General features: G+C 49.3%; 1 pseudogene; it reads left to right on the forward strand.

Annotated features, from left to right (window-relative positions):
• Positions 1–6,824: 6,824 nt before the first annotated feature.
• LOC144672848 (U2 spliceosomal RNA) lies at positions 6,825–6,992 on the forward strand (annotated as a pseudogene).
• Positions 6,993–10,218: the final 3,226 nt, after the last annotated feature.

Here is a 10,218-nt window from a genome sequence, read left to right on the forward strand (position 1 = left end):
TCCTCCCTTTCTGTTAATTGGCTGGTGGCTTTAGCATGGGTCTCTATAACGTGTACGCTTTCCAATACAGATGCCACACTCTTGCCCCCTAGGGCCGCTGCCGTTTCACCACCCCTCGCTACTCTTATGAGCAAGCTGCCTCATCATGCCTTTAAGATTCGTGACCTCGGAGTTGATTCCTTGAATGTCGAGAGAGTTTACCAGGGAAGTCCCTGTGTTCACCCCTGTCAGTACATTGTTAACTAACTGTCGCGGAAATCGGAGTGAACACTCAGACCCAGGAGGTTTGTCTCGGAAGCCTTTATTAATCGTGATATCACGGAGAGCCCAGTAGCATACAAGGTAGCTAGCTGACACTCTGAGGAAGCATCAGAGCACACACATATTTATAGTAGAGGTTGTACATATCAAAGAGCTTGAAGGTGATAAGACTGTCTAACTTTCAATGATCAATTACATTGAGAATCATAGTCACACAATTAGTCTATTCTAAGTTTATGACTATACAGGATATTAGGGGAAGCTCACGTACTAATAAAAAGTGAGACAGAGAATAGATAACCATGCTTGACCTTATCTTTAGTGCTAGGGGGTGTACACTCTAGAGAACAGATGACCATTGCTTGATCCTGTCTCCTTGTGTTGGGGGCAGCCATCCCAGCCCCGTCTTAATGACTCCAGGAAGCCTGCCCATGACACTCCCCTTTCCCCCCTCCTGCTCGATTAGCTGGCAGCTGCAGGTGTACCTGCTAGAACAAAAGAGGGAACTGTGCTGTAGTATTCCACGATGGTGCTAACGAGAGAGGGAACTGTGCTGTAGTATTCCACGATGGTGCTAACGAGAGAGGGAACAGTGCTGTAGTATTCCACTACGGTGCTAACTGTTTAACTCTTAGTTGACTTGTAGATGTATTTTATTCTTCCACACTAATTCTCTCTTCTGGCGGTGGAAAGCAGGATGTCCCCTGAATCTAGTGGCACCCGTGGCGTCGGCCGCCTGATTAATCACAGCCTTACTCAGTAATTTGTATAGTTTTCGTAGGGGTGCTTGGTTACTGCAATACTCAGGCAGTCGCATACCTGCCAGGTTCACAATTACCTGTACAATTTCATGTTTAACATTATCATACAAGAGTTCATCGTCCGTATACAGTAGCAGTCCATTCTGTGGCCCAGGGGTCATGTCTGGGCAAGATAGTCTCTTTGGTGTCGTCGCGTCCTGTGATAGCGGGGTGGTGTCGGTCCGGGGATCCGCCGTTGCAGTCAACTCTCCATGTTTGGCCCTCAAGATCCAATGCCAGGTATCTGTCATTCCCAAGTCCTCCTTGTGAAGGTAAATTGCGAAAAATCTCTCACACATTGTATCTGGACCTGTGCCCCCTTCGCACATGTCCAGGGTTCGTCCGAACCATCGCTGATCTGGAAGCATAGTGGGCCCTCATTTTTCCATCGGAGTTCCGTTCCCGAATGCGAGCTCTGCCCTAGGCTCTCACCATCGCTCATGCCAATGGATAGTTGCGTAAGCACGGTGCCACACTTGAAGAGCATTGACCTTTCCGTTGTGACATTCACACCTCCTTTCACGCAATATCCATCGCTGACATTCTTGTAGTATAAGCCCATACCGGCCACTGCTTCACGGTTTACATTCTGTATGCCGGTGGCTGCAATAGCCAGGGCCTTGGTAACGATCGTCGACACCCAGCTTTTTTCCATCTTGTCGTGGAGGTTACCCGGTTATTGTTATTTCTGTAATGAAGCACACTGCTGGTGATCACCAGGGTTTAGGTTGGATATAAGAGGCAGCTTTCTCCTTTACGTCCCTCCTTGTGCACAGCCCACGGTGACCCTCCCCGTAGTTGAGGATTCCCCCTTTTGTCTTTCAGATGGCCAGTCCTCCAGATCGGGAATGAATCCTAAACCACTTGGCTAACACAGTATGGACTGCTCGTTGCCCGTTTTCCCCCCACTGCCTGGTAATTTAGTCTTTCTTACTTACATCATACCTTTTCAGTTGCGACCAGTGTTTCCACCTAGCTTTTCCCTTCATATCGGCGCAGGCATGTGAATAATTCCGTACGGTCCAGTCCATTTTGGGGCAAAACCTGGTTGGCTAGGGGTGATTTGAAGAAACACCATGTCTCCGACCTCAGCCGGTGGTGACGGTGGTCCCCCTTTTGTCCTCTCTTCTAAATCCCTGATAGCCTGTTGGTCCTTCACTTCCTGTTGTAATTCCTTTAGCTGTCCATCCAATTGCTTAATATCGTTTTTAATTTTATCTCTGATGGGTCCCATATCCTCACTTCCGGTGGCTATTCCCTCTGGCAAGCGCATAGCCCTCCCGGTCATCCACTCATAAGGGGTTAAACCAGTTGTCCTGTTGGGGGTAGCCCTCAGTCGCATCAATATGCAGGGGAGCACATCCACCCATCCCCTACCAGTTGCTGTGTTTGCCATTGCAATAGCATTTTTTAACGTGCGGTTCATACATTCTTCCATTATTGAGCTTTGTGGATGGTCAGGTACGTGAAATTTCTGTTTTACTCCGAGCAGCTGACACGTCCTTTTCATAATACTGTCCGTAAAATGCGCTCCTTGATCCGAATCTATCTGTAAAGGGATTCCCCACCTTGGTACTACTTCAAAAGCGAGGATCTTTGTGGCCGTGGTGGCGCTGCAGTCCCTGGTGGGGAAAGCTCTAGTGAACCTCCAGTGCACCTACACCCCCGTAGTTACAATATGCCTCAAACTTCCAATCGCCATATTCATGGGCACTCTCGCCCTTTTCTTGTTTTACTCCAGTCACTGTATTCCAATTAACTGGGGCTTGCCCTAAGACTTGTGCCATTTCTGCTCTAAAGGCTCGGAAATCAGCTTGCTGCTGTGCCTGGTCTGCAGCGATATCGTTACACCAGGTTCCGCCCTGATACGCTCGCCACAGCCGTCCCCAAAACGCCTCAGGTAGTTTTATCCGGACTAACCCGCGAACGTCCCTGTTATGGAGACCGTGGCACTGCCGTATTTCCCTCAATTTTTGCCCAAACGACTCATTTCCGTGTCTAGGTTTTAGTTGGGGTAATTTTTTTCCAATAGCTTCATAGTGTCGCTAGGTGACAGGGACACATACGTAGTTAATAGTTGCTCCGGGAACCCCCCATTATAGCTCTCTGTCCACGTATTGGCGCCTGGGCCGGCTGTCCATTTTGTGCCGGTACGGCCGCTGGAGCTGGTCTGCCTGGTTGTCCGGACACCAGGGGCACATGCTCTATCTTAATTGGGGCCACGGGTTATGGGGGTGGTGATTCCCAACCTGCTTCCCGTTGTTCCTCATATCCTGCTGCCTGTTCCACCAGCCCGTTCCAATCTATATTATCTGCGTATTGTGCAGCTACTGGTGGCTGTGTTAAATTTGCCGAAACTGACATGAGATTTTTTGCCTGTACCAGCTCTTCATTTTGGGATTTGTTGGCCAACATTCGATTGACTCGGCCTTTTGGCTAAGATCAAGTGTAGTCGTGAAGCGATGGCTATAACCAGTCGAGCCCCATATGATGGGGTACGTAACACTGTTCGGGTGACGGTGAAGAACAGCGAAGGAGGAGCACCCATGGATCGGGCCTTCTTCATCAAGCGGATCCTGTTGAAAGCGTGTGGATTTGAAGCGGAGGAGATCTACTCCCTGCAAGACTTGCCCAGCGCTGGACGTTTCGATGTGACTTTCAAGCGAGTGGCAGCTTGCGTCACGTTCCTGAAGGTGTTCGAGGAGAACAGAGACCAGCCGGAGATGAAGATCCTGACGGTGGAGCCGCTCTTTGCTCCGCCGTTGCAACGGGACCATGTGGTGACGGTGCATCTCTGTCAACCCTACGTCCCTGTCGCCGACGTGTTCACCTTCCTCGCCAGGTACGTCGACAAAGTTGGGAGATCCAGCGAGGATAGAGACGCCTTCAGGATTTGGACATGCAAACGCCAGGTTAAGGTCACGCTCAAGACCGACGGTAAGGGAACCATCTTCCACCCTCCTTCCAGCTTCGCTATCGGGGGAAGCAGTGGCTACTTTGTCTACGCTGGGCAACCCAAACTTTGTCGCTCATGCGGCAAGTCTGGTCATGTGGCGGCCAGCTGCATCGGCGCCCTCTGCAAGAACTGCAAACAGGAAGGGCACCAGACAAAGGACTGCAAACAGACTAAGTGCTGCAACCTGTGTGGCGAGGCAGCTCACCTCTACAGGACCTGCCCCAAACGCTGCCTCAATTATGCACAGGCAGCCAAAGCCAAAGAGGGGGAAGCAGAAGAAATGCTTCGAGTCACCACTACCAAGGACATTTGCAACACTCCAACCACCATGGCCCCGAGTGAGAACAACGGGACAAAGGAGGACACAGGGAGAGACAAGGTGGAGGAAAAGATTGAGGCAGCAGACAGCCGATCAACAGCACTGCCCCTGGAACCTCCCACTCCTCAGGAGAGCGAATCAATGGAGGAGGAGGAAGCAGCGGAAAATCAGCAGGGGGAGTGGCAGCTGGTGAAGAGAGCCAAAAGGAAGAAGGGACTAAGCCACTTCCCAGACAAGAGGCAAGAGGCATCTCCCATCCGACACGGATAACAAGGGCAGCTGCTCTTCGGACGAAGAAGTGCCTGGGCGACACCTGCAGAAGAAGCGGCAAAGCTCTAGGGAGTTGGAGGACGAGACACCCGAGCTCCAGAGCATTGGAGACAATGAGGAGACCAGCGCACCCCAACTTTGCCCACAACCCGAAGAGGTCAGCGCATCCCAGACTCAGGAATCTGGGAGCAGTGAGGCGCTCAGCGCACCCCAGCTCCGGGAAGCCGGGAGCAGCAACGCCCCAGAGGGGGAGAGGATTGGAGAAGCTTCTCAAACAGTGGACATTTCAAATCCCATTCTCTGCACGAACCCCAGATGCCACCTGAGCAGAACATTGCCAATGGGGATGTTCAGGACAGTTTCCTCAGCCCATCCAAAGTGAGGCAATTTGTAAACAGTATGGGTATGCAGGAGCAGACCAAAAGTCTGGGACTCTCAGAAGCAACAGGTTTGGTAAGAGACTAAATGCTTTAAAATGGGTGTAAAGATGGTATCCATAAATGTGCATAGCATTAAATCTACTACGCGATGTGTGGCGACCTTGGACAACCTTGCCAAGGTCAAAGCTGACCTGTTGTTTCTGCAGGAGTGTTCGATACCGCACCTCAGATACTACAGACAATGGTCACGGTGGTCATACGGGCCATCGATCTGGTCGGTTGGAAACGACACTCGTTCCTCCGGCCTTGGTATTCTGCTGCGGGGAGGCAACTTCACCGTCTGCGGGGTTAAGGAGGTGGTGGGCGGGTGCCTCCTCGTAGCACACGTAATGTACAAGAATGCTTTACTCCGGTTAATTAACGTGTATGCCCGGCACAAAAGACCGCCCGGCTGGCGGTTTTTCAGCAGCTCCCACTGCTGCTGGCGACCTCCAGGCCGGCCATTCTGGGCGGTGACTTCAACTGCATCATCGATGCGGCTGGACGATCCAGCAGGGCCGACAGCAGATTGGACGCTACGTCCAGATCCCTGATGGAAACAGTTAAGGATGCCAAGCTGCACGACGTCTTCAGCAACCCTGCAGACGGAGCGCAGCGTAGATACACCTGGTCGCGGCCAGACGGGTCCATTCGTTCCAGGATAGACTTCCTGTTTGTGTCCCGTGCATTCACAGTCAGATCCACCGAGGTCAAGCCGGTGTTCTTCTCTGACCACTGCCTCCTACTGGCGGACTGCCACTTGGAGAAGGACCTGAGGGTGGGCAGGGGGGCATGGAAGCTAAATGTGCAACTGCTGACCCCAGAGAACATTGAGGAGCTCAAGAGGGATTACAAAGGTTGGAGAACCGTGAAACCCCTCTTTGAGTCCCTGACACACTGGTGGGAAGCGATCAAGGGAAACATCAAGAGGTTTTTCATCCTCAAAGGCACCCAGAAAGCTAGAAAGGAACAGAGGGAAATGTCCCGACTCCAGAAAAACATGCAGAATCTGCTCCGGCTGCAGTCGATGGGGGTGGTTGTCAAGGAGGAGCTCCAAGAGGTGAAGAGCCAGCAAGCCTCGCACTTTGCCTCGGAGGCCTCCAAGATCATCTTCCGTTCCAGAGTCCGCTCCGTGGAGCAGGATGAGACGTGCTCACGTTTCTTCTTCCAAAAGGTAGACAGAGAGAGCTCTGTGATCAGCAGCCTGAAGGAAGAAGACGGCTCAGTAAAGTCATCACGGTCCGACATTTTGAGGATCAGCAAATCCTTTTATGCCCGATTGTATGACGTGAAGCCCACGGACAGCACGGCCTCCCAGTCCTTCCTGTCCTCTATCACGGAGGTCTTAGACCACAGTACGCGGAAGAGCCTGGACAAACCGCTAACTCCTGACGAACTGACTAAGGCCCTTGAGTCCTTCGAGAAGAGTAAAACTCCCAGAAGCGACGGCTTGCCGGCGGAGTTGTATTGGGCTCTGTGGGACTTGATCGGCCCAGACCTGCTAAGAGTGTACGAGAGTATGCTCCTGGCCGGTAGTATGTCAGAATCCATGAGGAAAGGCATCATCACCCTCATCTACAAGCACAAATGGGAAAGGGAGGAAATTAGAAATTGGCGACCCATTTCACTGTTGAATGTGGACTATAAGATTCTGTCCAAGGTCATCGCCAATCGGGTCAAATCCGCTCTGGAATTGGTGATTCACCCTGACCAGACCTGCTCTGTGCCAGGCAGGAAGATCTCTGACAGCCTCGCGCTGCTCAGGGATACGATTGCCTATGTACAAGACAGGGGTGTGGATACCTGCCTCATCATCTGTTCTTATCAGTTTAATATCTGATACGTCCCTTATCTGGGGACCATATATTAAATTGATTTTTGGAGCAGGGCGATGGAATAGGGGCTTGCTCCGTCCACTCCACGCATCGACCCGGTATTGCAGTATCTCTGGGAATGGTGCACCACCCCTTTCCAGGGGATTTTCAATGCTAAAAATAGTTTTCTTACAAACATCTGCTTTCTTTACTTTTCAACATGCACATCTTTCAAAACCCAACTTTCTTTCTTTCTCACTCACCTGCACCAGCTACACACAAAAAACACGCACGCTCACCCAACGCTCACAGACACCACTCTCATCTCACAAACACTCTACCTCACTCATACAAAAACATCTTTCACTTGCAAATACACCTCTCAAACACTCTCTCAGCTGCACCTTTCGCCTCACAACATTTTCAACCAGCTCTCTGCTGCCGCTCCCGCCCGCTGCTGCTGCTGCTGCTGATACAGCAACAATCAAAACTCACACCTCAAAGCTCACACACTTTACACAGCTACTCGGAAACGTCTACATCCACATTCACACAATCCTTACACTGCACAAGGAGCCCATTCCGCCCGTCGTGACTGCACCAGCTCTCCCAATGAACATTTCACTTCGTGCCATTCTCCTGCCTTCTCCACGTAACCCAGCACATGCTTTCTTTTCAAATAATCATCTCATTCCCTCTTCAATTGAACCTGCCTCTGCCACGCTATCAGGCGGTGCATTCCAGACCCTGACCACTCGCTGCTCCTATCACTTTTGCTTCTTCTGCTAGTTACTTTAAACCTGTGCCCTCTCCTTCTCGATCCTTTCATCGGTGCAAACAGTTTCTCCCTATCTACTCTCTCCAGATCCCTCATGATTTTCAATACCTCTATCAAGTCTCCTCTCAGACTTCTTTTCCCCAAGGAATACAGTCCCAACTTCTCCAATCTTACTTCATAACTCAACTTCCTCCCCGCTGGAACCAAACTCGTAAACCTCTTCTGCACTCTCTCCAATGCCTTCACTACCTTCCTAAAATGCAAGTCAAAATGCAATCCATCAGAGTCAGCATGGCTTTATGAAGACTAAATCGTGTTTGACTAAATTGCTAGAGTTCTTTGAAGATGTGACAAGCAAAGTGGATAATGGCGATCCTGTAGATGTAGTATGTCTGGACTTCCAGAAGGCATTTGATAAGGTGCCGCACAAAAGATTAATACACAAGATAAGATCACACGGAGCTAAGGGTAATATATTTGCTTGGATAGAGCTTTGGCTAACCAACAGAAAGCAGAGAGTCAGGATAAATGGGTCTTTTGTGGATGGCAAGCTGTAACTAGTGGGGTGCCACAGGGTTCGGTCCTTGGGCCCCAACTATTTACTTGGATTCAGGAGTAGAAGGTACCATAGCTAAATTTGCAGATGACACCAAAATAGGTGGGAAAGTAAGTTGCAGTGAAGAAATAAGAAATTTACAAATGGATATGGACAGGTTAGGTGAATGGGCCAAAATTTGGCAGATGGAGTTTAACGTGGATAAGTGTGAGGTTATCCATTTTGGTCAGAAGAATATAAAGGCGACCTATTATTTAAATGCAGAGTAACTTCAGAAATGCTTCAGCGCAGAGGGATCTGGGTGTCCTCACGCATGAATCGTTGAAAGCTAGTATGCAGGTTGTCGTGGAAAACGGAGTGAACACTCAGACCCAGGAGGTTTGTCTCAGAAGTCTTTATTGAATCATGATATCACGGAGAGCCCAGCAGCATACAATGGAGCTAGCCGGCACTCTGAGGAAGCATCAGAGTACACACATAGTTATAGTGAAAGCCTACGTAATTAATAACATTGAAATTTTATCTTTGGCATGCATACAATTGTTCTGTCTTAGTTTATAATTACACAAAAACCTTGAGTAGTTACACAAAACCTTGAGTAGCCCATCTGGCGACTAGTCATCTGGACAGACAACAGATAGCGTGACTAGGCCCTGTCTCATGTACTGATAACAGACATCCTAACTTTGTTTCAAGGACTCTTGGTAGTTTGTTTATGATACTTGTTTTTCTTCCTTCACAATAGCTGACAGCGCAGGTTTGTCTGCTACTGGTGCCAGGAGACTTCGTTGTACTATTCCACTATGGTTTAACCACTTTGTTATCCTGTAGATGTATTTTATTCTCCCACAATCCCTCCTTGTTAATCTTCTAGATTAATACCAATGAGGAACAGTATCTTCATTATCATAAGGGGGTTCATAACCATAAGGAAAAGGCCGATCTCTGGCGGGGTAAACTTTCTCTTCCCACCAGTGGGCCTCACTGGGACCAGAGCGCATCATTTCAGGGACAACTGGAGCTCCTCCTAATCCAGTAGAGACACTGTTAATAACCTGGGAACAGCAAATTCGTGGAGCAACCCATGCACAACACTCTATAACACATGCTATGACCAACCCAATTAAAACATACAGCAGCCAACTTCCCCAACCGGAGAACCCCCCATTACTGTAGCCCACCAGGAATCCTTGTTATAAAAATTACTCAATCTTTCCCCAACTTTCTTTATTTCTTGCACTTTATCCATAACATGCTGTCCCAGGTTAGTAATGTTCTCAGAAAGATCAGGCACATAAGTGCAGCACTCTGAACCTATCATGGCACAAGTGCCACCTTTTTCAGCTAGGAGGAAATCAAGGGCCATTCTATTTTGTAAGGCGGTCAGGCGTAGGGCTGTCATTTCAGTAGCGGTAGCTGAGATCTGTTTCTGTGTCTCAATCAAAGCATCAGCCGTTGAATTAGCAATTTTTTCAAGTGCAGCTGCCAGGTTGATAATCTCTCGGGAATTACGAGCAGCTCCATAAGAGGGGATAGCAATCATCCAGAATCGTTCAGATTCCGAGATGTCACGGCGATATAGACGCTGATGTGGGTGAATATCTAATTTACTTATAAGCGAAGATAGGGATTCAAATATGCTAGGTAGCAGCAACCACTCCAGGTGGGAGCGGTAGCGCCCTTGCCCAAACTTCCGTTATCTTGATTAAAGAAGGAAGATAATTGCGGCATCCCAGGCAGCCAGGAGTATGCTTTTTCCCCACAAACCCAGTACGTACCATTTAGAGGATTTTGAGGGTCATAACTGCCAGGGCTAGTAGATATGGTGTTTTTGCAACTACTGCTTCCCAGGTTATAGGTACCGGTTGCAAGGTTCGAACGCCAACAGGTGGCATTTATCGGCTCCTGAGGAGGCTTGATTCTTATCCCATGATCTGTATAGTTCCACCCATTAGCAGGTGGAGAGCGACGGAACCATCTCCTGAACATATTGGATTCTGCATCATCTGACTGGGTGTGGAAATTTGTGAGATCCTTCACTTCTT

Source organism: Cetorhinus maximus, unplaced genomic scaffold (assembly GCF_964194155.1).
Source record: "Cetorhinus maximus unplaced genomic scaffold, sCetMax3.hap1.1 HAP1_SCAFFOLD_110, whole genome shotgun sequence".
Taxonomy (NCBI): Eukaryota; Metazoa; Chordata; class Chondrichthyes; order Lamniformes; family Cetorhinidae; genus Cetorhinus; species Cetorhinus maximus.